Source organism: Pseudorca crassidens, chromosome 3 (genome assembly GCF_039906515.1).
Source record: "Pseudorca crassidens isolate mPseCra1 chromosome 3, mPseCra1.hap1, whole genome shotgun sequence".
NCBI classification, from domain to species: domain Eukaryota; kingdom Metazoa; phylum Chordata; class Mammalia; order Artiodactyla; family Delphinidae; genus Pseudorca; species Pseudorca crassidens.
In genome coordinates this window covers 121,285,982-121,310,707 of record NC_090298.1, presented here as the reverse complement: position 1 = coordinate 121,310,707, position 24,726 = coordinate 121,285,982, and positions in this window count along the sequence as shown.

Below are 24,726 nucleotides of genomic sequence, written 5' to 3'. Positions count from 1 at the left end.
GGCCAATCTCCTCTGCTACAGTGATGAGCAATGTTCTAGAGAGTGGCTACTCTGCCAGCCCATGTCCATGGGAGAGGATGGAGCAGAGGAGAACCCCCATCCTACTTACGATGGAGCAGAGGAGAACCCCCATGCCAGTTATGATGGAAATTAATATAAAAAGTAGATAAACTTTTGTTATTGTAACCCACCAATAACCCAACCTATCCAGACCAATATAAAGGGAAAGCCATTCCTGGATGGTCTCCCAGAAAAAAAACAAGAAAGACCTTAATATGTATCCCCCAGATTCCCTCCTTATAACACATTGGTGTCAATTCCCATCTCCGAGTCAATCTTCATCAAGGGAGATCACTGCTGTAAAGCAATCCCTAGATCTTGGATCCCAAATTCAAATTCCCTTGAGCCTCCTGGAATGTATGGGGTATATAAAATCCTGAACAAAAGAGGGTTTCTTTAGGTAAGATGAAAAAAATTTCTATCCACAAATCAATGTAATTTTTGCTTCCTTCACTGGGTTTCAGAGGGTGCTTAGTAGTATGTCTTCTTAAGAATAGACAGTAGAAACCTCTTCCTGCACATTTCCTAGAATCTCAGCTGGACCATTTACAATAGAAAACCAATATCACAAACAGTGTGTTTAAATGATTCCCTCTTTCTCTTTTGGAACAAGAGATAGGGTAGAAAGAAAAAAAGAGTAATGGTAAATTCACTTTTTATTCACATGCTTTTATCTAACTTACTTTTTTATCTATACCCAGCATAGGTAAGAAATATCCACGTAATTAATTCCGAGTAACTGAGAAAGTTCAATTGGCTTTACTGGATTCACTAGTAGTATACTTAGTGCAGAACATCAGCAAACTATGGGGGTCGTCTCTGCAATTACTCTTTATACATTTTAAATTATAATCTGTCTCATACAGTCATCCTCCCAAACATTTCCTAACAACTGAAACAGAACATATTTCTGACACACAAAAGATTACTTCAAAATCAAAAACTTCTTTTAGAATAAAATATAATGGAATTATTTGGTCCTTTGAGCATAATATATATTAACTCATCCCATGTTTCAACATTAGAATGAGTTACATGGGGAGAAAGTAACTGTGTAGTTGATTCTAAAAGTCTTATACTAAAATCTTCATCAATTTGCTTAATAACCTCTGTGTTTATTGTTCTAAAGCCCCAAAGGGAATAAAAGCACAGCAAACTACGCTAGAAACATCTTAAGGATATAAAAACCATTTAAAATAAAATTATGTAGCATGATACAGATACAAGTGAAGTCACCCTAACTCACTTTACCTTGAGTCTAATTTATAGCAAATAGTACCTCTAGTTTGCTTGCTTAATTTGAAAGTACTGAAAGGTACAGAATTAAAACAAGACTGAAGTCCTAAATATCAGTAGCAATTCAGAGACTGCTAAACTTCTGTTCCCTATATCTTCCTTTTGGCACATGGTAAATCTTCCAACATTATCTGTTATATCAACCATGAATCTCCAATGTATTTGTTCATTTATTCATATGTGAATACATCTGGAGGCATGAGAGAAGAAAAGAGGAGAGAGTGTCTTGGTTATCAATGTTGTTAATTGGATAAGCACTACTGTGCCCAAATGTATATAATAAGGCCTTTGGAAAAATTATGTCCTGGATTGTATCTTTGAGTCATGGTTGCTCATTTTACTTCTTCAAGGTGTTTTCAAAATGGAACAGGAATTTTGAAAGATGTAACTACCTACAGCCAAGACAATAATCCTGTGCCAGGCATCAAGGTCTATAAAAATTCAGGGCAGCACACAAACGATTCATTTCCTAACTCATTTCATTGCACATCCTGCAGTAAAGACTACAGAGAGTCTTAACATCTGAAAAACAACTTACCCTCTATGCCTAGAGAGGAAGACTAAAATTATTCAAAAACTTAAGACACTACAGCAATCTAAAATTACATTAGAAACTTGGTTAACTAGAATTCAAGCAAATAGAACCTTAAAATAAGCTAAGAACTAGAAGAAACTCTAGGGGCCATTTAGTCCAACCTCCTGGAAACACAGTAATCTCTTCTTCAATATCCTTTTATCAGTGGTCATTTACCTCTGTAAATATATTTCCAGGAATGGAGACTTCCTTCTCGAGATTACCTATTCCATTCTCAAACAGTTATAATCATGAGATCATTATTTATCGTGATGGAGGTGAAATCTTTCTCCCTCTAATTGGCTATAGTTTTTGTTTTAAAATGACAAGAAATGAGTCTTATTTTTCTTAAATTAATATGATACTCTAGTTTTAGATTGTGAATAAAGGGGGAAGAAGCATTTAAAAAACAAGTAGAAATCAATTTTTAAGTCAAATATTCAACATCCTTGAGTATATTCTATGATATATCTATATTTCCTCTCAAATCTTCACCCTTGTATGTCCACAGCAGGAACAATAAACATAAACTTATTCATGTCACTCTTCTTTATAAAATCCTTCAAAGGACTTTACCTTACCTTAGGATAATGTGTAAACTTTTTACATGATTTATAAAGCCCCACACACTCTGGCCTCATGCTACCTCTCTATCCTTCTGGATTCTTACGCTCACCTGAAAATCAATGATCCATTTATACTAAATGTATTTCAATACTTGGAAATATGATACTTTCTCTCTTTTCCTTTTACCTCCCGAGATGCTCATTATTCTCTCTGTCAAAAACATTCTTTCACATCTCTTGCTCTGCATAACGAATTCTAATCCCATATCAAACATCTCTCACAAAGCCTTCCCTGACCATCCAAATTTGGATTTGATGCCTCTCCTACAAGGTCTCATGGTATCCTGTAGTCCCATTAACATACCCCTTCATATACTATAACAATACACTACTCACAAGAACTGTAAGCTACATGAAAGCAGCAGCTGTAGTAACTCATTCATTAGTTCAGCCCTGGACTCTGTTATAATGCCTGAAAAACAGTTGACACTTGGTAAATACTTGTTGGATAATTAAATAAATAAATGATCAAATATGAATAATAAATATAAATCAGCACAAGGCCACTTATCCAAGAAGAACAGAATTATTTTTAGTATATTCCACCTAATAAAGCTGAGAATAACCTAGTGCATTTTGGAAAGTTTCCAACAACCAAAAATGATAACCGAAAAAAATTTTCTACCTAATTAAACTATGAAGTTATTGTGGTTAAGCTCTGTATTTTTTTGGTTAATTTTAACAGTTCTTGGCACAGGGGTAGTTTTTCGGTTATATCTTTGCTGGTGGACTTATTTAAGTCTTGTTTTCTGATTAAATTGTGGGACATGTTTTTATAAAATGATACAGTTTCATGACAATTTCTTTTCTTTAACAATAATTGTTAAAAGGCCTACACAGAAACAATTATTATTCTCAACACTAGAGGATGTAATGACTCCAAATCAATGTTTTTCTTCATTTGAAATGGGGTGATGAAAAAGACGACTGTTTCTAACTCTCATACCTAGGGTGGACCATTTAGCCACTATATGTTACCTCTTATAGGACAGGATCATGAAAAGGAATTGACAAGGGGAGTAAATAAATGACCAAGAGATGGACAATTTGCCTTGTAAATCATAAGCACACATCCAGCTTTCCTTACTACCTACCCAGTGTGTACCTACAAAACAGTGAGCCAGGAGAAAAGACTGGAGCTGGATTTTATGTAATCAATGGCATAAGTTACTGCCTGGCCCCATTACACAAGAGCTGTTTCAACCTTGAATGTGGCCTTTTGTTTGAATGTATCGCCATATGTTCCCAAATTGCTGTGCAAAGACTGATTGTTCCACAGTCTCCTATTAATATTTTGCCTGGGCATAATGTTCACTTTTAATTGTCTAAAATGTTCCAAATTCCCAAGCAATTTTTAAACTAATTGTTAAATTTTGCAAGTAGAATCTGCTGTTCTATGACTGAATTGCACAGTCGAAATATATGAAAACATAGTGATCTGAGTTAGGATGCCACAGTAAGACAGAGATGACAATTGTCACTTTACAGTTGAAGGAGTTGAGATTGAAATCCAGAAAGAAAACTTCAGAAGATTATTTTCTTTCCACTGCCATACTACTCATATTCAGCTCATTAGTCTTGAAATAACACAGTAGAATGATGTTTTAGGGAATTTAAATCACTTGAACAATTTTCATTCCAGAGTTTCTAGAAAGGATAGCATATGTCCCTAGTAAAAATTTTAATATTAATGGCTTCATTTCTTCCTTTGTTTTCTTCAAGGACACAACAAGTGTGATTCCAGAACTCAAAGGGTAGGGAGGAACCAAACTGGAGAGGAGGTCTTCATCCCCCTCCTCCCCACACCAGCCCGCCTGTCCCCCTTCATGCTATTCTTCTCCAAAATGTAGTACCCAGTACACCCAGTAGTCTATGACAAAGGTGATCTACGTGATCTAGGACAATCATACAGCAGCATGCTATGAGAAGCAACAGCAGAAGATAAAAAGCATTCTTTCTCTCTCTCTTGCACAGGCACACACACGCATGAGTGCATACACACACATTAGTCATTTTTACAATATCCTTTTGGCAAAACATGAGATCAGAGGACATATGAGACATCAAATTGGCACAACCTTAATCTTGTATTGTCCAATTACAGTGTTGAAAATATTATTTCCATGTTAGTCTCCCTCTGTAGACTTTCCTCAGGGAATAGGAACTTTGGTTATTACTTATGTTTCTAGTGTCTCCTGGGGACAGAAAGGCATAGTGATTAAAAACATGAACTTTGGAATCAGCCACACTTGGATATGAACCCTGGCTATACTACTTAATAGCCGTGTGATTGCAATTTTCCACAGTTGCAAAAGGGACTGAATACACTTGTGAATGCTACAGGATATGTTTATATTTTCTGTATCCTAAATAAGAAGGCACACATTCAGCCTATGTATAAGCTAAGACTTAGAGATTTGTACCGTATTACCCAAGATCAGACATCTTATAAGTAAAAGGAAGATCTCAGATTTATACCCAGAGTACAGAGATTTATACCCAGAGTATAGATTTACACTCTGACTTTCTAGCCCACGTTCTTGATTGATCTGCCATACTTACGCCATGGTCCCACTTGTACTGGGAAAGTGAGTGAATCTCTTACAATAAATTAAAAGCCCTATCTATGTATTTGCTTCATAACCTGGCACATTTGCTTAAGGTAAGCACATTCTATCGTCAAATGCTAACCATGTGACCTTGGGCATACTTAAATTCTGCTTCCTCAAATGTGAAATGGGCATCATGATAACACTAATAACTGTTCTATAAGGTTAAAAGGATTAAATAAGTTAATAAGCCTAAAGTATTCAATACTTAGAACCTAACTGTCATATAGTAAGCAAGCATTATATGCATAAATTTATTCTTATTAGTGTTTTGTTGTTATTATTAGTATTATTATTACTTAAAGCATATAATGAGTGACAGAGATCCAACTTTAAGTGACTTCAGCAAATAGTGATATAGTTCTTCCTCATGTAATTAGGGGCCTGGATATGGGCAGCTCTGGGCCGTGGTTCTGTGGCCCAATGATACCCACAGAGGACAGAGTTCTTTCTTTTTCCTCCCCTATGCTTAGTATATTGCTTTTTTACTCTCATAGCCTCAGAATAGTTGCCAGAGATCCAAGATGCATGCTTACATTCAATTCAGAAAGAAAAGAGAAAGGGACCAAAGAAGTAGTGAAAGCAACGACTTATCCCTTTCACCAGAAAAGTGAATTTTTTTGAGACTTGAAATAGTGGTGATGGGCTGGGGGCTGGGAGGGGGTGAGTTTATATAACAGGATTATCGTCACAACAGCATAAGTAATAGTGAGATAAACTTTTTTTTAATTTAAATGGTTAAATAATCCATGACAATAATCCTAGGATGGAACATGGATTTGCAAAATGCAATTTCACGCAGTCTGTATAATACGGAAAATCCTTGTGATATAATAGTCACTGGAAAAAAAAGATAAAAATTGCATATAAAGAATGGACATAATTATGTAAAAATATGCATTAAAAAAAGCCCTGAAGAAAAGACATTAAAATGTAAACAGTGAAAAAAAATTGGGTGTGATTACACAATGTAATTTTGTGCCTAAATCATTCATTGACTCTTTTTTTTAAGGATATATTCTTTTAAAAACAATTGGTTTAACTCTAAAACTCTGAGTCTGTCCCTTTGAGAACATTCAATGTTACAATGAAATTGTTCAAATATATTCTGACATTGCTTTTAGAAAATTATAAGGTACTTTTAACTTTAAAAAAAAAAAAAGTGAACTTTTTCTCAAAGGCCATCCCTGCACTCCAAAAAGGCATCCACTATGTTTCCTCAATGAAACTACAGCGCATGGCCTCCAAGGTAGGCCGGGAGGGTGCTTTTTTAACTCTCTGAGCTTTTATGTTAGAGATGGCCGAAAGAATGGGTTTGGGAATGGATGTCAGGTTGGTGAATCACACCTGCCCACTGTGCTCACACAGAGGAGTTAAGAAGTCCTGAAATATGAATTAACCTGATGGTGAAAGTGTCATCAGTATTCATTCAATGTTAAGTTTTTATTTCAAAAGCACTGAATGCAATGCATAGCAATTCTATTTAACTCAAGTAAAGACAATGTTCTGATTTGTAGCAGCACATTCAAGCAATACTGAACATTTCAACTGTCCTGTGTCCTGGGAATTTATTTACAGAGATGAGCTCCAAAGTCAGCTTTGGAAACTGGGATTACAATATGTAGAGTCCTGCAAATGGGCTCCCATTGATACATGGACACTGACTCTGAGAAACTGATCAAGAAACTGAAAGGTTATAAAGATGAAACTCAGTCCAGAAAGAATCTTGCCTAACTTGTTTACAAAATAACTTGCTACACCAACAGTAATGTAACAAATAAAAACACACATTAAAATAATTTTTGGTTGACTTAGATTGAGTGTTTATGTGACCATTTCCAGTGGAAATACTCTTTGATTTGTGGATTTAAGAATTTCATTGTTTTGGTGGCTCTGACATAGCCTGCCCCCAGGACATCCTGCTGGCCCAGCCTTTTCCCACTCCAGGTCCAGCTGGCTTGCCAAAGCCAGCCAACACAAGCAATCTACACAGGTGATGCTCCTACATAAGGCCACACATTTAAGACTGGGAGAGGTAACTCTTTTGACTAATCCATAGAAATAAACACAGAATGTCAAACAAATGAGAAGGCAGTATATTTTGTTCCAAATGAAAGAATAAGATAAAACCCCAGAGGAATGAAACAGACACAAGTAATGTACTTGATAAAATGTTTAAAAAACAATGGTCATTAAAATGTTCAACAAACTCTAGAAAAGAATGGATAAACACAGTGAGAACTTCAACGAAGAGTTAGAAAATATAAGAACCAGTAAGAGCTGAAGAATACAATAACTGAAAGGAAAAATACACTAGAAGGAATCAAGAGCAAATTAGATAATAGAGAAGAACAGGTCAATGTTCTGGAAGACAGAACAATGGAATTCACCCAGTAAGAACAGCAATAAGAAAAAAGAATTTTAAAAAATTAGGATAGTCTAAGGGACCTCTGAGACAACATCAAGCATACTAACATCTGCATTATAGAGGTACCAGAAAGAAAAAAGAGAGATAAAGCAGGCAATAACTTAATTGAACAAATAATTGTTGTTCTTAACCTAGGGAAAGAAACAGATATCCAGGTCCAGAAAGCAGAGAAGTGTCCCAAACAAGATGAACCTAAAGAGATCCACAAGAAGATAAATCAAAATTAAACTGGCAAAAGATAGAGATTATTTTAAAGATATCAAGAGAAAAACGAAGAGTTACATACAAGGGAACCTCCATAAGACTATCAGCAGAAACTATGCAGGCAAGAAGGGAGTAGCATGATATATTCACAGTGCTGGAAAACAAAACAATTACAACCAAGAATACTCTAGCTGAACAAGGTTATCAATAAGAATTGAAGGAGAGAGAAAGAGTTTCCCAGACAAGCAAAAACTAAAGGAGTTCTCACCACTAAATAAATCATCCTTACAAGAAATGTTAAAGGGTCTTCTTTAAGCAGAAATAAAAAGGCAATAACTAGAAATAAGAAAATATATATATATATATGAAAAATATCTCACTAGTAAAAGTAAATATATACTAAAGGCAGTGGGGCAGTCATTTAAAAACTTAGAATAAGATTAAAATACAAAAGTAGTAAAATCAACTGTAACTACAATAAATAGTTAAAGGACACACAAAATAAAATGACAAAAATATGATGTCAACAACTTAAACTGTTGGGAGAGGGGGTGTAACAATGTAATGATTTAGAGTGTCTTTGAACTTGTGACTATCAGCTTAAAATAACTGATACACACACACACACACACACACACACACACACACACATACCTACCTCACAGTAATACAAACTAAAATTTAAAATAAGGGTACAAAAAAATAAAGAAAAAGTAACCCGAATATAACATCAAAGAAAATCATCAAACCACAAGGCAAAAGAACAAGAAAAGAAGAAAGGATGAAAGAACTACAAAAGGAACTAGTAAACAATTTTTTTAAAAGTCAGTAAATGCATACTTATCAATAATCACTTCAAATGTCAATGAACTAAGTGCTTCAATCAAAAAACAATCAAAAGGTTGGCTGAATGGATAAAAAAGCAAGACCCATCTATATGCTGCCTTACAGGAGACTTACTTCAGAACTAGACGTGATAGATTGAAAGTGAAGAGATGGAAAACATATTCCATAAAAATGGAAATGAAAAAGAAGCTGGGTGGCAATACTCATATCAGACAAAATGGACTATAAAACAAAGACTGTAACAAAAGACAAAGAAGGGCATTACATAATGATAAAGGAGTAAATCTAAGAAGAGGACATAACATCTGTAAATATTTACACACACAACATAGGAGCGCCAAATATATAAAGCAAATATCAAGTGACCTAAAGACAAAGGAAAATGGAAACATAACTTTCCAAAATCTATGGAACACGACAAAAGCAATTCTAAGTGGGAAGTTCACACTGATAGCAGCCTAACTCAAAAAACAAGAAGAATGTCAAATAAACAATCTAACTTTAAGCCTAGAGAAGTTGGGAAAAGGTTAACAAACAAAACCCGAAGTTAGCAAAAGAAAGGAAATAATAGAGATCACAGTATAAATAAATGAAAAAAGACTAAAATGACAGAAGATCAACAAAAGCTGGCTCTTTGAAAAGATAAACAAGGTTGATAAACTGTTAACCAGACTGAAAGAAAAAAGAGAGAGGGCCCAACTAATTAAAATCAGAAATGAAAGAAGAGATTTTACTACTGACACAATGGAATATTACTCAGCCATAAAAAAAGAAATAAATCTTGCCATTTGTGACAACATAGATGGACCTAGAGGGTATTATGCTAAGTTAAATAAATCAGACAGGAAATGAGAAGTACTGTACAATTTCACTTATGTATGGAATCTAAAAAAAAAAACAAATGAACAAACATAGTAAAACAGACTCATACAGAGAACAAACTAGTGGTTGTCAGAGGGGAGAGGAGTGGGAGAATGAGATAAATAAGTGAAGGGGAGTAAAAGGTATAAACTTCCTGCTACAAATAATCCACATGGATGTAATATACATCATAGAGGAAATAATAATATTGTAATAAATTCATATGGTGACAGATGGTAACTAGATTTAGGACAGCGATCATTTCATAATGTATATGTCAAATCACTATTTTGTACACCTGAAACTGATATAATATTGTAAGTCAATTATATTTCAACTAAGAAAATGAGGGCTCTTAGAACCTTATAAAAAAGTTCTATAGTTTTTGTCAAAAATATCTTACCATTAAAAATAACATGTAAAGTTGTGTCTTAGGCAAACAAACGTTTAAATGCTTAAGTCTAACACCTAGACACTTTCTAGACAGTTACTAGCCAAGTAAATATTTGAAACCAAATTTTAACAACAAAAGCAAACACATAATATTTGGGAATAGATGTATCATGAGTGTTCGAAATTATAGTCATGATAGAAAATATTTTGAATAAAGAAACATGATAAAAATTAATGACACCATTATTCAATATCTTTATCTTCATTGTGCTTATTTACTGACAAGTTATTGCCTTCCATATACTAAAGTGTGTGGAAATGGGCTGTTGGTCAAGGATGAGTTGGTTCCCTCTACGGCCATGAAGAGAGGACAATCCGACTCTGAGTTTTGACTTCGTCACCTTCCAACTGCATGACTACACAAGTCACTTTTTCAGCCTTTTTCCTCATGAGTAAATGAAGAATAATACTTGCTGGCCTACTGGGTGTTCAAGAGGATTAAAATTTGGACACATAGATAAAAAGCCTTTACAAAAAGTCTCCATGCCTGCCATGGAGAAGAGTCTCAATTCATCTCATTCTCTTTGATATTCCCTCAGAAAAATCAGCAGGAATTTGATGTCACAAATCTATCTTTAACTGCTATTTTAAATTTCTCTGATTTGTCTATTACATTTTTACTTTCCCTTTGTTACTACCTGAAGATACATCCCTTTCAAACAAGCAGGAAAGTGTTACCCCAGTGGCACTATATTTCTACCAAAGAAGTGTAGTAGATAAGAGACTCTGGATTCAAATCCTGGCTCTATTTTTTACTCATAGGTGACCTTTGTCATATTACTTAATTTCTCTGCACCTTAGTTCCTCATTTGTAAAGGAAGGATAAAAGGGTATTAGTCTCATAAGATTTTTTTAGGAGTAGTGGACACACCTGTGATGGTTAATTTCATGAGTCAAAGTGGAGAGCATTTTTGGAAGAGACTAACATTTAAATCAGTGAATTTTGGGTAAAGCAGATTTCCCTCCAATGAGAGGAATTCACATGCTCTTTGCAAGGCAAAGTGAAGCAGAAGCTAGCATTCTTTGGAAGGCTAAGAGAGCCAGAAGCAGTAGGCTTCCAGATCTCTTCACAAGCTCCCCTTCATGTCATGGTGCTATACAGACTGATTCATGATTGGTCACTTCGTTCCCCAAATCCAGGGCTTCAGCCTGTGTAATGAACATATGTTCAATCCTTCAGATATAGTCTCTCAGGTCTTCACTCCCCCAGACCTTTCTTCATTTGTATGAGTCTTAATTCGCATATTAAACCCCTTAGTCACATAAAACTTGTAGTGTATCTTTTGGCTTATCAAGTTCAGAGTGATGTAGTATGTAAAACATAGTGGACACTGTAGCAGTGTTAATTTTTACCATTTCCAAATCACACATTTATGAATAAATATATCTTGCCTTAAATCTGTCCTAAGAACTTCTTACTTTATTCAATAAGATACCAAATCACACACTAAAAATGGCTTTCTTTTCTATTAGAGGCCAAATCATTAAAGAAAGTCATGATTTGACTTCAATCCTCCCTCTTTCTGACAATATGATTTTTGTGCATGATTATAATGGAATGTCATCTACAGAGAAAGCAGACACTTTGGGTGACAGCTGAAGATTTGTCAAATTGAAGTTTCTCTTCTGTGACAAATCACTTTGGAGCATGAGAAAAGTTTGTGTTCATTTATTTTATTCAAGACAAGTTGACTCAAAAGGAGGAGAGCTCAGACCCAGAAAGCAAATCATCAATTGGACCAATCGGTAAAATATATCAAGGGATCCTGCAAAGTTCTTCCTCAGCAGGTAAGGCCTTTAATATTTGTCACAGGGCAGTGCTTCCTCCACTTATCTACAAGTGATCTCAATGAGTTGTTCCTTGGATGGCAGGACATTGCAAGAGTTGCACCATTTGATTGCCACACAATAAGTTAATACACTATAACAAGGGAATGGGAAGAAAATATGAGGTATCTTTATATCTTAATTTTTTTACAATTAGTAATATTACTATTGCTGCTTATTAATGCTGCTGTTAGAAAACAGAGGTAGCCTGTTTCTGAGTACCCCAAACTAGAGAAGGAAATTTGAATTTGAATGTCATTATGGAATCCTCTTGGATTTAAAAAAAAATGAAAAAGCAGTCTTCACTAAAATATAGTGAGCAGATCATGTCCACAGAACTTAGCGGTAAAATACAACAATTTTTGTCCATCTTTCCTAAGAAAGAATCCCATTGCTCACAATTTCATGACAATTTAAAGAAATATTTTTTAACCAGTTAAGAAAAACAGTATGCTTAATTTCTGAACACTACTTAATACTAAAACAAATAAACGTGGTCTTAAAAATATAATGTATATATAAAAGTATAATAGACATAACTTACAGACTTCAATTATCACAAAATGAAACATCAGTTTAACCGCCATCCAAATCAAAACATAAAATGTTACAAGGATCTGAAAGCTTCCCTCATCTTCCTTCCCATCCACCACCCACCAACTCCCTTAAAAGTAACTATTATCTCTACTTTTAGTACTAAAGATTAGTTTGACCATAAGGAGACTCATACAGTATATGTTCTTTATGTTTGACTTCTTTGCTAAATATTCTGTTAATAGGACTTACCTATGTTGTTCCATTTAGGAGTAGTTCATTTTTTAAATTGTTGTAAGTATTCCACTGTATAAATATATTACATGTTATTTATCTGCTTTAATGTTTATGGGAAAATGGTTTGTATCTAATTTAGGGCCATTATAAATACTATCCTGGTCCTAAACAGCTAAAAATTAAGTTTCTGAATGCTGATCAGAGCTGAAAATATTTTAAGTCATGTAAAGTATTTTGAAGGTCTCAATTCATGTAAGAATACAACAGTTTCCATCTCAGGGTCCCTCAGAAACTCCATTAGCTTCAAATAAAGGAGTTTCTATGTAGTAATTTTTGACATTACTTTTTAATTTGTTAGCAAAAAAAAATTAAGTGATCCTGATGGTTAAGTTCATAAGCAATTAGAGAAATCTGGCCTCACAAGGAGAGAATTAGAGAAATCATACTACCTTGTTCATGATAAAATCTCATCAGTCATCAATACAAGCCCCTTTTAAATTAATTATTTTACTTATCCACAGCTCTCTACTTTAATAATATAGCAAGCACCTACTATGAAACTAACATCCAACACAAAAGGTAGAATACTGGCAATAACTTATATCTACCTATAAGTTCTACCCCAGGAAGACTGAAACCCTCCCTACCTGAGCTACCAAGTATCCTAAATACTGTGTTTTCACCTTGATTACCTTTTCATCTATGCATGCTCTCCAAAAGTATGTTTTTAAAAAGATGCTTCTAAATTTTTATAAAAATATACAGGGTGTATTGATGTTTCAGAACTTACAGTTTCATTAAATATTATTTTCATGGACTTCTACTTAAGGCCATGATGTAATAACTGGTGTTGGGCCAGTCCTTTTTCTGTAAATATCTAAATATCAGTGGAATTTTTCACAGCACCAGAATAAATAATTTTAAACTTTATATAGAAACACAAAAGATCCCGAATAGCCAAAACAATCTTGAGTAAGAAAAACAAAGCTGAAGGTATCACACTCCCTGACTTCAGACAATACTACAAAAATACAGTAACCAAAACAGCATGGCACAAGCACAATTACAGACACATAGATCAATGGAACAGAATACAGAGTCCATAGATAACCACACACACTTATGGTCATTTAATCTTCATTTAATCTATCACAAGGAGGCAAGGGTATACAATGGAGAAAAGACAGTCTCTTCAATAAGTGATGCTAGGAAACCTGGACAGCTACATGTAGAAGAACATTATCTCACACCATATACTCATAAACTCAAAATGGATTAAATAATTAAACGTAAGACTGGAAACCATAAAACTCCTAGAAGAAAACATAAACAGAACATTCTCTGACATAAATCACAGCAATATTTTTTTGGATCTCTCTCTTAAGGCAAAGGAAACAAAACCAAAAATAAACAAACGGAACCTAAATAAACTTAAAAGCTTTTGCATGGCAAAGGAAATCATCTACAAAATGAAAAGACAACCTACTGAATGGGAGAAAATATTTGCAAAGGATATGACTGATAAGGGGTTAATATCCAAAATATATAAATAGCTCATATAACTCAATATCAAAAAAAAACAACCCTATTAAAAATGGGCAAAAGATATGAATAGATATTTTTCCAAAGAAGGCATACAGATGGCTAACAGGCACATAAGAAGATGCTCAACATCACTAATAATCAGAGAAATGCAAATCAAAACACAATGGGATATCACCTCACAGCTATCAGAATGGCTATCATCAAAAACAGTACAAATAATAAATGTTGGTGAGGATGTGAAAAAAAGAGAACCCTTGTACACTATTGGTTGTAATGGAAATTGATGCAGCCACTATGGAAAACAGAATGGAGGTTCCTCAGAAAGCTAAAAATAGAACCACTATATAATACAACAATTCCACTCATGGGTATATGTCTAAAGAATATGAAAACACTAATTCAAAAAATTATATGTACCCCAATGTTCATAGCAGTATTATTTACAATAGGCAAGATATGGAAGGAAAATAAGTGTTCATCAAGAGATAAATAAAGTACACAATACAATACTACTCAGCCATAAAAAAAAGAATGAAATTTTGCCATTTGCAATAGCACAGATACAGCTGGAGAGTTTTATACTTAGTGAAATAAGTCAGACAAAGACAAATACTACATGATAACACATATGCAGAATTTTTTAAATACAACAAACTAGTAAATATAACAAAAAAGAAGCAGACTCATAGACATAGAGAACAAACTAGTGGTTACCAGTGGGGAGAGGGAAATGGGGAGAGCAATATAGGGGATTAAGGGGTACAAACTACTGTGTATAAAATATAATCAACAAGGATATAGTGTACAGCACAAGGAATACAGCTAATATTTTATAGTAACTATAAATGGGGTATAATCTATAAAAATTTTTAACTATACTGTACACCCTGAAACTGATATAATATTGTAAATCAACTATGCCTCAATAAAAAAATAAATATATACACACATACATACCTACATACTAGTCAAAATATTTAAGGTAACTGTTTTCAGACTGAACAGCAACAATACATGACCATAATCCCTGAGAGAAGAGAAGGTAACCAGTAAATTCCTCATTTTTTCCAGCTTTCTGTTCAGGGAATATTTCCTGAATCTTGCAGAGGGGGGTGAATCATAAGCACACAATGGCAGTCCCACTGACCTGAGAGGGCAGAGAGCAGAGTTCTGAAATGTCTGAAAACTGTAGGGGTAGGGAACTTAGGAGAGAATTACAGAGAGGAAAGAATCTAGAAGTTTGAGGGGAAGAGTTTCCAGGAAACTATTTGGCTGAGATTGGGCTGCCTATGTACAGGACTAGACTTTTTGAAGCTTACCAGGAAGTAACTGCTATACAGTTAAGGGGAGAATGGAGATAAGAGATAAAATAGGTTAGAAGATATTGCAAATCTGGACCAACCAGAGTAAATAAATCTTGTTAATATCCTAGCCATCTAGCTGAGACACCAAAGAGACCATGCATTAGGACTAAGGACCATGCCGAACACAGACCAAAACAAGCCTCAAAAAAAATAGCATGAGAGACAGAGTTTGGAGTTGAGTCTTGCCAAGTTTGAGACATCTGGAAGGAAACTTGGACCATCAGCATAAGTATTTCATTTATATAACACACACACACACATATATATATATACACACATATATACATATATATATATAAAAGATACTTATACCTGTAGTAAACAAATTATATGGTGGCCTTAGAATCCCTTATATATACATTGGCTAATTTAGGGATACATTGAGTAGATGGTTGATCTAATGGATATTCATTGCCTCATTTTCCATTATCCATTAATATTATTTTAGTAATACTACCCTGACGTTCTTTTGAATCAATTTAAATTTGTTGGCTGCAATTTTAATCAAATTAATGCATAAGACATCCGCCTCAACCCTGGATAAGTGATTATCATCTAAGTCAGTTTAGTTGGATTCTCTGTCTCCTAAGACCATGAATCCCAAGTGAAGTGACAGAAGTACAGAAAAATCACAGATAATTATGTCAACATTGAGGCACCAGGAATAGCCCAATAATTCTAATAGCATATTCTCAAAAGTGACATAATTCTCCCATTGTTTTGTTCTTTCTGAGTCTGGTTATTTAATTTTTTGTTTTGTCTTAAGATACACTGAATCTGGAGAGACCTTCAAGATGGCCGAGGAGTAAGATATGGAGATCACCTTCCTGCCCACCAATACAGCAGAAATACATCTACATGTAGAACAACTCCTACAGAACACCTACTGAACATGGGCAGAAGACCTCAGACTTCCCAAAAGGCAAGAAACTCCCCACGTACCTGGGTAAGGCAAAAGAAAAAAGAAAAAACAGAGACAAAATAATAGGAACAGGACCTGCACCTCTGGGAGGGAGCTGTGTAGGAGGAAAAGTTTCCACACACTAGGAAGCCCCTTTACTGGCAGAGATGGGAGGTGGCGGTGGGGGCTGGGGGTGGGGGGAAGCTTCAAAGCAACGGAGGAGAGCGCAGCAATAGGGGTGCAGAGGGCAAAGCTGAGAGATTCTCACACAAAGGATCAGTGCTGACCAGCACTCACCAGCCTGAGAGGCTGTCTGCTCAGCAGCCGGGGCAGATGGGGGCAAGGAACTGAGGCTCCAGCTTTGGAGGTCAGATCCCAGGAAGAGGACTGGGGTTGGCTGCATGAACATAGCCTGAAGGGGGCTAGTGCACCACAGCTAGCCGGGATGGAGTCCTGGAAAAAGTCTGGAACTGCCTAAGAGGAAAGAGACCATTATTTTGGGATGTGTGAGAAGAGGGGATGCAGAGCACTGCCTAAACGAGCTCCAGAGATGGATGCAAGCCGTGGCTATCAGCGCAGACACCAGAGACAGGCATGAAATGCTAAGGCTGCTGCTGCAGCGAACAAGAACCTGTGTGCAAGCACAGATAACTATCCACACCACCCCTCCTTGGAGCCTGTGCAGAACACCACTGCCAGGGTCACGTGATCCAGGGACAACTTCCCAGGAAGAACACACAGCGTGCCTCAGGCTGTTGCAATGTCTTGCTGGCCTCTGCTGCCACAGGCTCACCCTGCATTCTATACCCCTCCCTCCCCCTGGCCTGACTGACCAGGAGCCCCCTAATCAGCTGCTCCTTCAACCTCGTCCTGTCTGGGCAAAGAACAGATGCCAGATAGCAACCTACATGCAGAGGCGGGGCCAAATCCAAAGCTGAACACCAGGAGCTGTGCGAACAAAGAAGAGAAAGGGAAATCTCTCCCAGCAGCCTCAGGAGCAGCGGATTAAATCTCCACAATCAACTTCATATAACCCGCATCTCTGAAATACCTGAATAGACAACGAATCATCCTAAAATTGATGTGGTGGATATTGAGAGCAACTGTAGACTTCGGGTTTGCTTTCTGCACCTAATTTGTTTCTGGTTTTAGGTTCGTCTTAGTTTACTAATTAGAGTTTATTGTCATTGGTAGATTTGTTTATTGATTTGGCTGCTCTCTTGCTTTTTTATATATATATAGATATACAATTTTTTCCCTTTTTCTCTTTTTGTGAGTATCTGTAGGCTTCTTTGTGTGATTTTGCCTGTATAGCTTTGCTTTTACCATTTGTCCTAGGATTCTGCCAGTCTGGTTTTTTTGTTTCTTAGTATAGTTTTTAGCACCTGTTATCATTGGTAGATTTGTTTTTTGGTTTGGTTGCTCTCTTCTTTCTTTCTTTATTTCTTTTTATGACTTTTAAATTATGTTTACATTTAATAATTTTTTTATTTTAATAACTTTATTTTATTTTATTCATTCTTTCTCTTTTTCTCCCTTTTATTCTGATCCGTGTGGCTGACAGGGTCTTTGTGCTCTGGCCAGGTGTCACGCCTGTGCCTCTACGATGGGAGAGCCGAGTTCAGAACATTGGTCCCCCAGAAACCTCTCAGCTCCACGTAATATCAAACGGCAAAAGCTCTTCCAGAGATCTCCATCTCAATGCTAAGACCCAGCTCCACTCAACGACTAGCAAGCTACACTGCTGGACACCCTATGCCAAACAACTAGCCAGACAGGAACACCACCCCAACCATTAGCAGAGAGGCTGCCTAAAATCATAATACAGTCACAGACACCCTGAAACACACCACCAGATACAGTGCCGCCCACAAGAAGAAAAGATCCAGCCTCATCCATCACAACACAGGCACCAGTCCCCTCCACCAGGAAGCCTACACAACCCACAGAACCAACCATTGGGGGCAGACACCAAAAACAACTGGAACTACGAACATGCAGCCTATGAAAAGACCCCAAACAAAGTAGTTAAGCAAAATGAGAAGACAGAGAAACACAGAGCAGATGAAGGAGCAACGTAAAAACCCACCAGACCTAATAAAGGAAAATGAAATAGGCAGTCTACCTGAAAAAGAATTCAAACTAATGCAAGTAAGGATGATCCAAAATCTTGGAAACAGTATGGAGAAAATAAAGAAACGTTTAACAAGGACCTAGAAGAACTAAAGAGCAAACAAACAATGATGAACAACACAATAAATAAAATTAAAAGTTTTCTAGAAGGAATCAATAGCAGAATAACTGCTAACTGATCTGGAAGATAAAATAGTGGAAATAACTACCGCAGAGCAGAAAAAAGAAAAAAAGAATTGAGGACAGTCTCAGAGACCTCTGGGACAACATTAAACACACCAAAATTCAAATTATAGGGGTCCCAGAAGAAGAAGAGAAAAAGAAAGGGACTGAGAAAATATTTGAAGAAATTGTAGTTGAAAACATCCCTAACATGGGAAAGGATATAGTCAATCAAGTCCAGGGAGCACAGAGAGTCCCATATAGGATAAATCCAAGGAGAAACATGCCAAGACACATATTAATCAAACTATGAAATATTAAATACAAAGAAAAAATATTAAAAGCAGCAAGGGAAAAACAACAAATAACATACAAGGGAATCCCCATAAGGTTAACAGCTGTTCTTTCAGCAGAAACTCTGCAAGCCAGACAGGTGTGGCAGGATATATTTAAAGTGAAGAAAGGGAAAAATCTACAACCAAAATTACTCTACCCAGCAAGGATCTCATTCAGATCTGATGCAGAAATTAAAACTTTTACAGACAAGCAAAAGCTAAGAGAATTCAGCACCATCAAACCAGCTTTACAACAAATGATAAAGGAACTTCTCTAGGCAGAAAGCACGAGAAGGAAAACAACTACAATAACAAACCCAAAACAATTAAGAAAAGGTAACTAGGAACACACATATGGATAACTACCTTAAATGTAAATGGATTAAATGCTCCAACCAAAAGACGAAGACTGGCTGAATGGATACAAAAACAAGACCCATACATATGCTATCTAAAAGATATATACTGTCTATCAGACCTAGGGACACATACAGACTGAAAGGGAGGGGATGGATAAAGATACTCCATGCAAATGGAAATCAAAAGAAAGCTGGGGTAGCAATACTCATATCAGAGAAAATAGATTTTAAAATAAAGACTACTGCAAGAGCCAAAGAATGACACTACACAATGATCAAGGGATCAAGCCAATAAGAAGATATAACAATTGTAAATATTTATGTACCCAACATAGGAGCCCCTCAATACATAAGGCAAATGCTAACAGCCATAAAAGTGGAATTCAACAGTAACACAATCATAGTAGGGGACTTTAACACCCCACTTTCACCAATGGACAGATCATCCAAAATGGAAATAAATAAGGAAACACAAGCTTTAAATGATACATTAAACAAGATGGACTTAATTGATGGTTATAGGACATTCCATCCAAAAAAAACAGAATACACTTTCTTCTCAAGTGCTCACGGAACATTCTCCAGGATAGATTATATCCTGGGTCACAAATCAAGCCTTGGTAAATTTAAGAAAATTGAAATTGTATCAAGTATCTTTTTCAACCACAATGCTGTGAGACTAGATATCAATTACAGGAAAAAATCTGTAAAAAATACAAACACATGGACATTAAATAATACACTACGTAATACCCAAGAGATCTCTGAAGAAATCAAAGAGGAAATCAAAAAATTCCTAGACACAAATGACAATGAAAACACGACAACCCAAAACCTATGGGATGCAAAAGCAGTTCTAAGAGGGAAGCTTACAGCAATACAATCATACCTCAAGAAACAAGAAACACATCAAATAAACAACATAACCCTACACCTAAAGCAATTAGAGAAAGAAGAACCAAAAAAACCCAAAGTTAGCAGAAGGAAAGAAATCATAAAGATCAGATCAGAAATAAATGAAAAAGAAATGAAGGAAACGATAGCAAAGATCAATAAAACTAAACACTGGTTCATTGAGAAGATAGACAAAACTGATAAACCATTAGGTCAGACCATCAAGAAAAAAAGGGAGAAGACTCAAATCAATAGAATTAGAAATGAAAAAGGACAAGTAACAACTGATACTGCAGAAATACAAAGGATCAGGAGAGATTACTACAAGCAATTTATGCCAATAAAATGCACAACCTGGAAGAAATGGACAAATTCTTAGAAAAGCACAACCTTCAGAGACTGAACCAGGAAGAAATAGAAAATATAAATAGACCAATCACAAGCACTGAAATTGAGACTGTGATTAAAAATCTTCCAACAAACAAAAACCCAGGATCAGACGGCTTCACAGGTGAATTCTATCAAACATTTAGAGAAGAGCTAACACCTATCCTTCTCAAACTCTTCCAAAATATAGCAGAGGGAGGAACACTTCCGAAGTCATTCTAAAAGGCCAAAATCACGCTGATACCAAAATCAGACAAAGATGTCACAAAAAAAGAAAACTACAGGCCAATATCACTGATGAACATAGATGCAAAAATTCTCAACAAAGTTCTAGCAAACAGAATCCAACAGCACATTAAAAGGATCATAGACCATGATCAAGTGGGGTTTATATCAGGAATGCCAGGATCCTTCAATATACACAAATCAATCAATGTGATAATTCATATTAACAAATTGAAGGAGAAAAACCATATGATCATCTAAATAGATACGGAAAAAGCTGTAGACAAAATACAATATCCATTTATGGTAAAAACCCTCCAGAAAGTAGGCATTGAGGGAACTTAACTCAACATAATAAAGGCGATATATGACAAACTCACAGCCAACATCATTCTCAATGCTGAATAACTGAAACCATTTCCTCTAAGATCAGGAACAAGACAAGGTTATCCATTCTCACCACTGTTATTTAACATAGTTTTGGAAGTTTTAGGCACAGCAATCAGAGAAGAATAAGAAATAAAAGAAATCCAAATCAGAAAAGAAGAATTAAAGCTGTCACTGTCTGCAGATGACATGATACTATACATAGAGAATCCTAAAGATTCTATCAGAAAACTACTAGAGCTAATCAATGAACTTGGTAATGTAGCAGGTTACAAAATTAATGCACAGAAATCTCTTGCATTCCTACACACTAATGATGAAAAATCTGAAAGAGAAATTAAGGAAACACTCCCATTTACCACTGCAACAAAGAATAAAATACCTAAGAATTAACCTACCTAGGGAGACAAAAGCCCTGTATGCAGAAAACTATAAGACACTGATGAAAGAAATTAAAGATGATATAAAGAGATGGAGAGATATACCATGTTCTTGGATTGGAAGAATCAACACTGTGAAAAGGACCATACTACCCAAAGCAATCTACAGATTCAATGCAATCTCTATCAAACTACCAATGGCAGTTTTCACAGAATTAGAACAAAAAATTTCACAATTTGTATGGAAGCACAAAAGACCCTGAGTACCCAAAGCAATCTTGAGAAAGAAAAATGGAGCTGGAGGAATCAGGCTCCTGGACTTCAGACTATACCACAAAGCTACAGTAATCAAGACAGTATGATACTGGCATAAAAACAGAAATATAGAACAGGAAAGAAAGCCCAGAGATAAACCCACACACATATGGTCACCTTATTTTTGATAAAGGAGACAAGAATATACAATGGAGAAAAGACAGCCTCTTCAATAAGTGGTGCTGGGAAAACTGGACAGCTATATGTAAAAGAATGAAATTAGAACACTTCCTAACACCATACACAAAAATAAACTCAAAATGGATTAAAGACCTAAACATAAGGCCAGACACTATAAAACTGTTACAGGAAAACATAGGCAGAACGCTCTATGACATAAATCACAGCAAGATCCTTTTTGACCCCCTTCCTATAGAAATGGAAATAAAAACAAAGATAAACAAATGGGACCTAATGAAACTTAAAAGCTTTTGCACAGCAAAGGAAACCATAAACAGGACAAAAAGACAACCCTCCGAAAGGGAGAAAATATTTGCAAATGAAGCAACTGACAAAGGGTTAATCTCCAAAATTTACAAGCAGCTCATGAAGCTCAATATTAAAAAAACAAACAACCTAATACAAAAATGGGCAGAAGACCTAAATAGACATTTCTCCAAAGAAGATACACAGTTTGCCAACAAACACATGAAAGGATGCTCAACATCACTGATCATAAGAGAAATTCAAATCAAAACTACAATGAGGTATCACTCACACCGGTCAGAATGACCATCATCAAAAAATCTACAAACAATAAATGCTGGAGAGGGTATGAAGGAAAGGGAACCCTCTTGCAGTGCTGGTGGAAATATAAGTTGATACAGCCACTATGGAAAACAGTATGGAGGTTCCTTAGAAAACTAAAAATAGAACTACCATATGACCCATCAATCCCATTACTGGGTATATACCCTGAGAAAACCATAATTGAAAAAGAGTCATGTACCACAATGTTCATTGCAGCTCTATTTACAATAGCTAGGACATGGAAGCAACCTAATTGTCCATCAACAGATGAATGGATAAAGAAGATGTGGCACATACATACAATGGAATATTACTCAGCCATAAAAAGAAATGAAAGTGAGTTATTTGTAGTGAGATGGATGGACCTAGAGTCTGTCATACAGAGTGAAGTAAGTCAGAAAGAGAAAAGCAAATACCGTATGCTAACACGTATACATGGAATCTACAAAAAAAAAAAAAAGGTTCTGAAGAACCTAGGAGCAGGACAGAAATAAAGACGTAGATGTAGAGAATGGACTTGAGGACACAGGAAGGGAGAAGGGTAAGCTGGGCCAATGAGATATAGTGGTATGTATATACATACACTACCAAATGTAAAATAGCTAGCTAGGGGGAAGCAGCCACACTACCAAATGTAAACTAGACAGCTAGCGGGAAGCAGTACAGGGAGATCAGTTCGGGGCTTTGTGACCACCTAGAGGGGTGGGATAGGGAGTATTGGAGGGAGATGCAAGAGGGAAGAGATACGGGGATATATGTATATGTATAGCTGATTCACTTTGTTATAAAGCAGAAACTAACACACCACTGTAAAGCAATTATACTACAATAAAGATGTAAAAAAAAAAGATACGCTGAATCTGTATAATAAATTTGTGTTCAATAATACAAAACAATTTTCTTATATAGTGCTGACTTCCTTTCTGTTGCTTAGAATCAAAGAACTCTGGCTTATTAGAAGTAGTATTGGAGAAGTCTTCAGAATTTAATGGCAAGCATCCCACCATTATGAGTTGTCAGTACTCATTTCTCAGGAATTAAGGGCACCCATCCCCCATCTGTCTAGGTTCCAAGTTTATGTGTGAACTATTTGGTATGTGATAGGATTTGGACTTATTCCCAGTGACCCAAGCATCTCTTGGCAACTAATTTTATACCTTTCATTTAATTTGCCTTTGGTTGAGTGGTTTAAGCTCCTCAGTCTGGTCCAGATTTTGCATGTACATAATGTAACTCTGGCAGTGGGTGTAGGCATTGCTTTCACATATCTTCAAAGATAAATGGACATGTTTAGTGTGTCACATAGGCATTTTCCAATCACAGTCTATAAGTAAACCCAAATATAATTTCCCTGTCTTCGAAGTCTCCAGATAAAATACTCTTACAAGCACTGACTAAATTTGGACCAAGTAATAACAAGCTCTCAGAATCACTCTTAGCTGTCTACTTGAAGGATGGAATTTTCAATTATATGAGCTATTGTGGGCTCTAGACATGGCGAGTGGGGATGGCCAATTAAGGGGTAATTAGCACAGGCACTAGCCAAACTCCATGTATGTACTAATGAGACAGTGTTCAAGGAAAACGGGAAAAAGGGGCTTCCCTGGTGGCACAGTGGTTGAGAGTCCGCCTGCCGATGCAGGGGACACGGGTTTGTGCCCCGGTCACAGAGGATCCCACATGCCGCAGAGCGGCTGGGCCCGTGAGCCATGGCCGCTGAGCCTGCGCGTCCGGAGCCTGCGCTCTGCAGCAGGAGAGGCCACAACACTGAGAGGCCCGTGTACCGGAAAAAAAAAAAAAAAAAAAAAACGGAGAAAAGTTCTTATCCTTTGTTTTACTTTCCCCAGCAGAGTTTGTTGGTCCTAAATTACATCTATTTACTGCTTTTTAAAAACCTTTTTTCAGTATATAAAAGTTACACTTTTCCGTATACACATATGACCATATGACTGCCTACAAAGCAGAAAGTGTAAGAAAGAAAGTACAGTTTCTCATCAAAAAGTCTTTCGGCAACTCCATATAGTGTATGTTCTC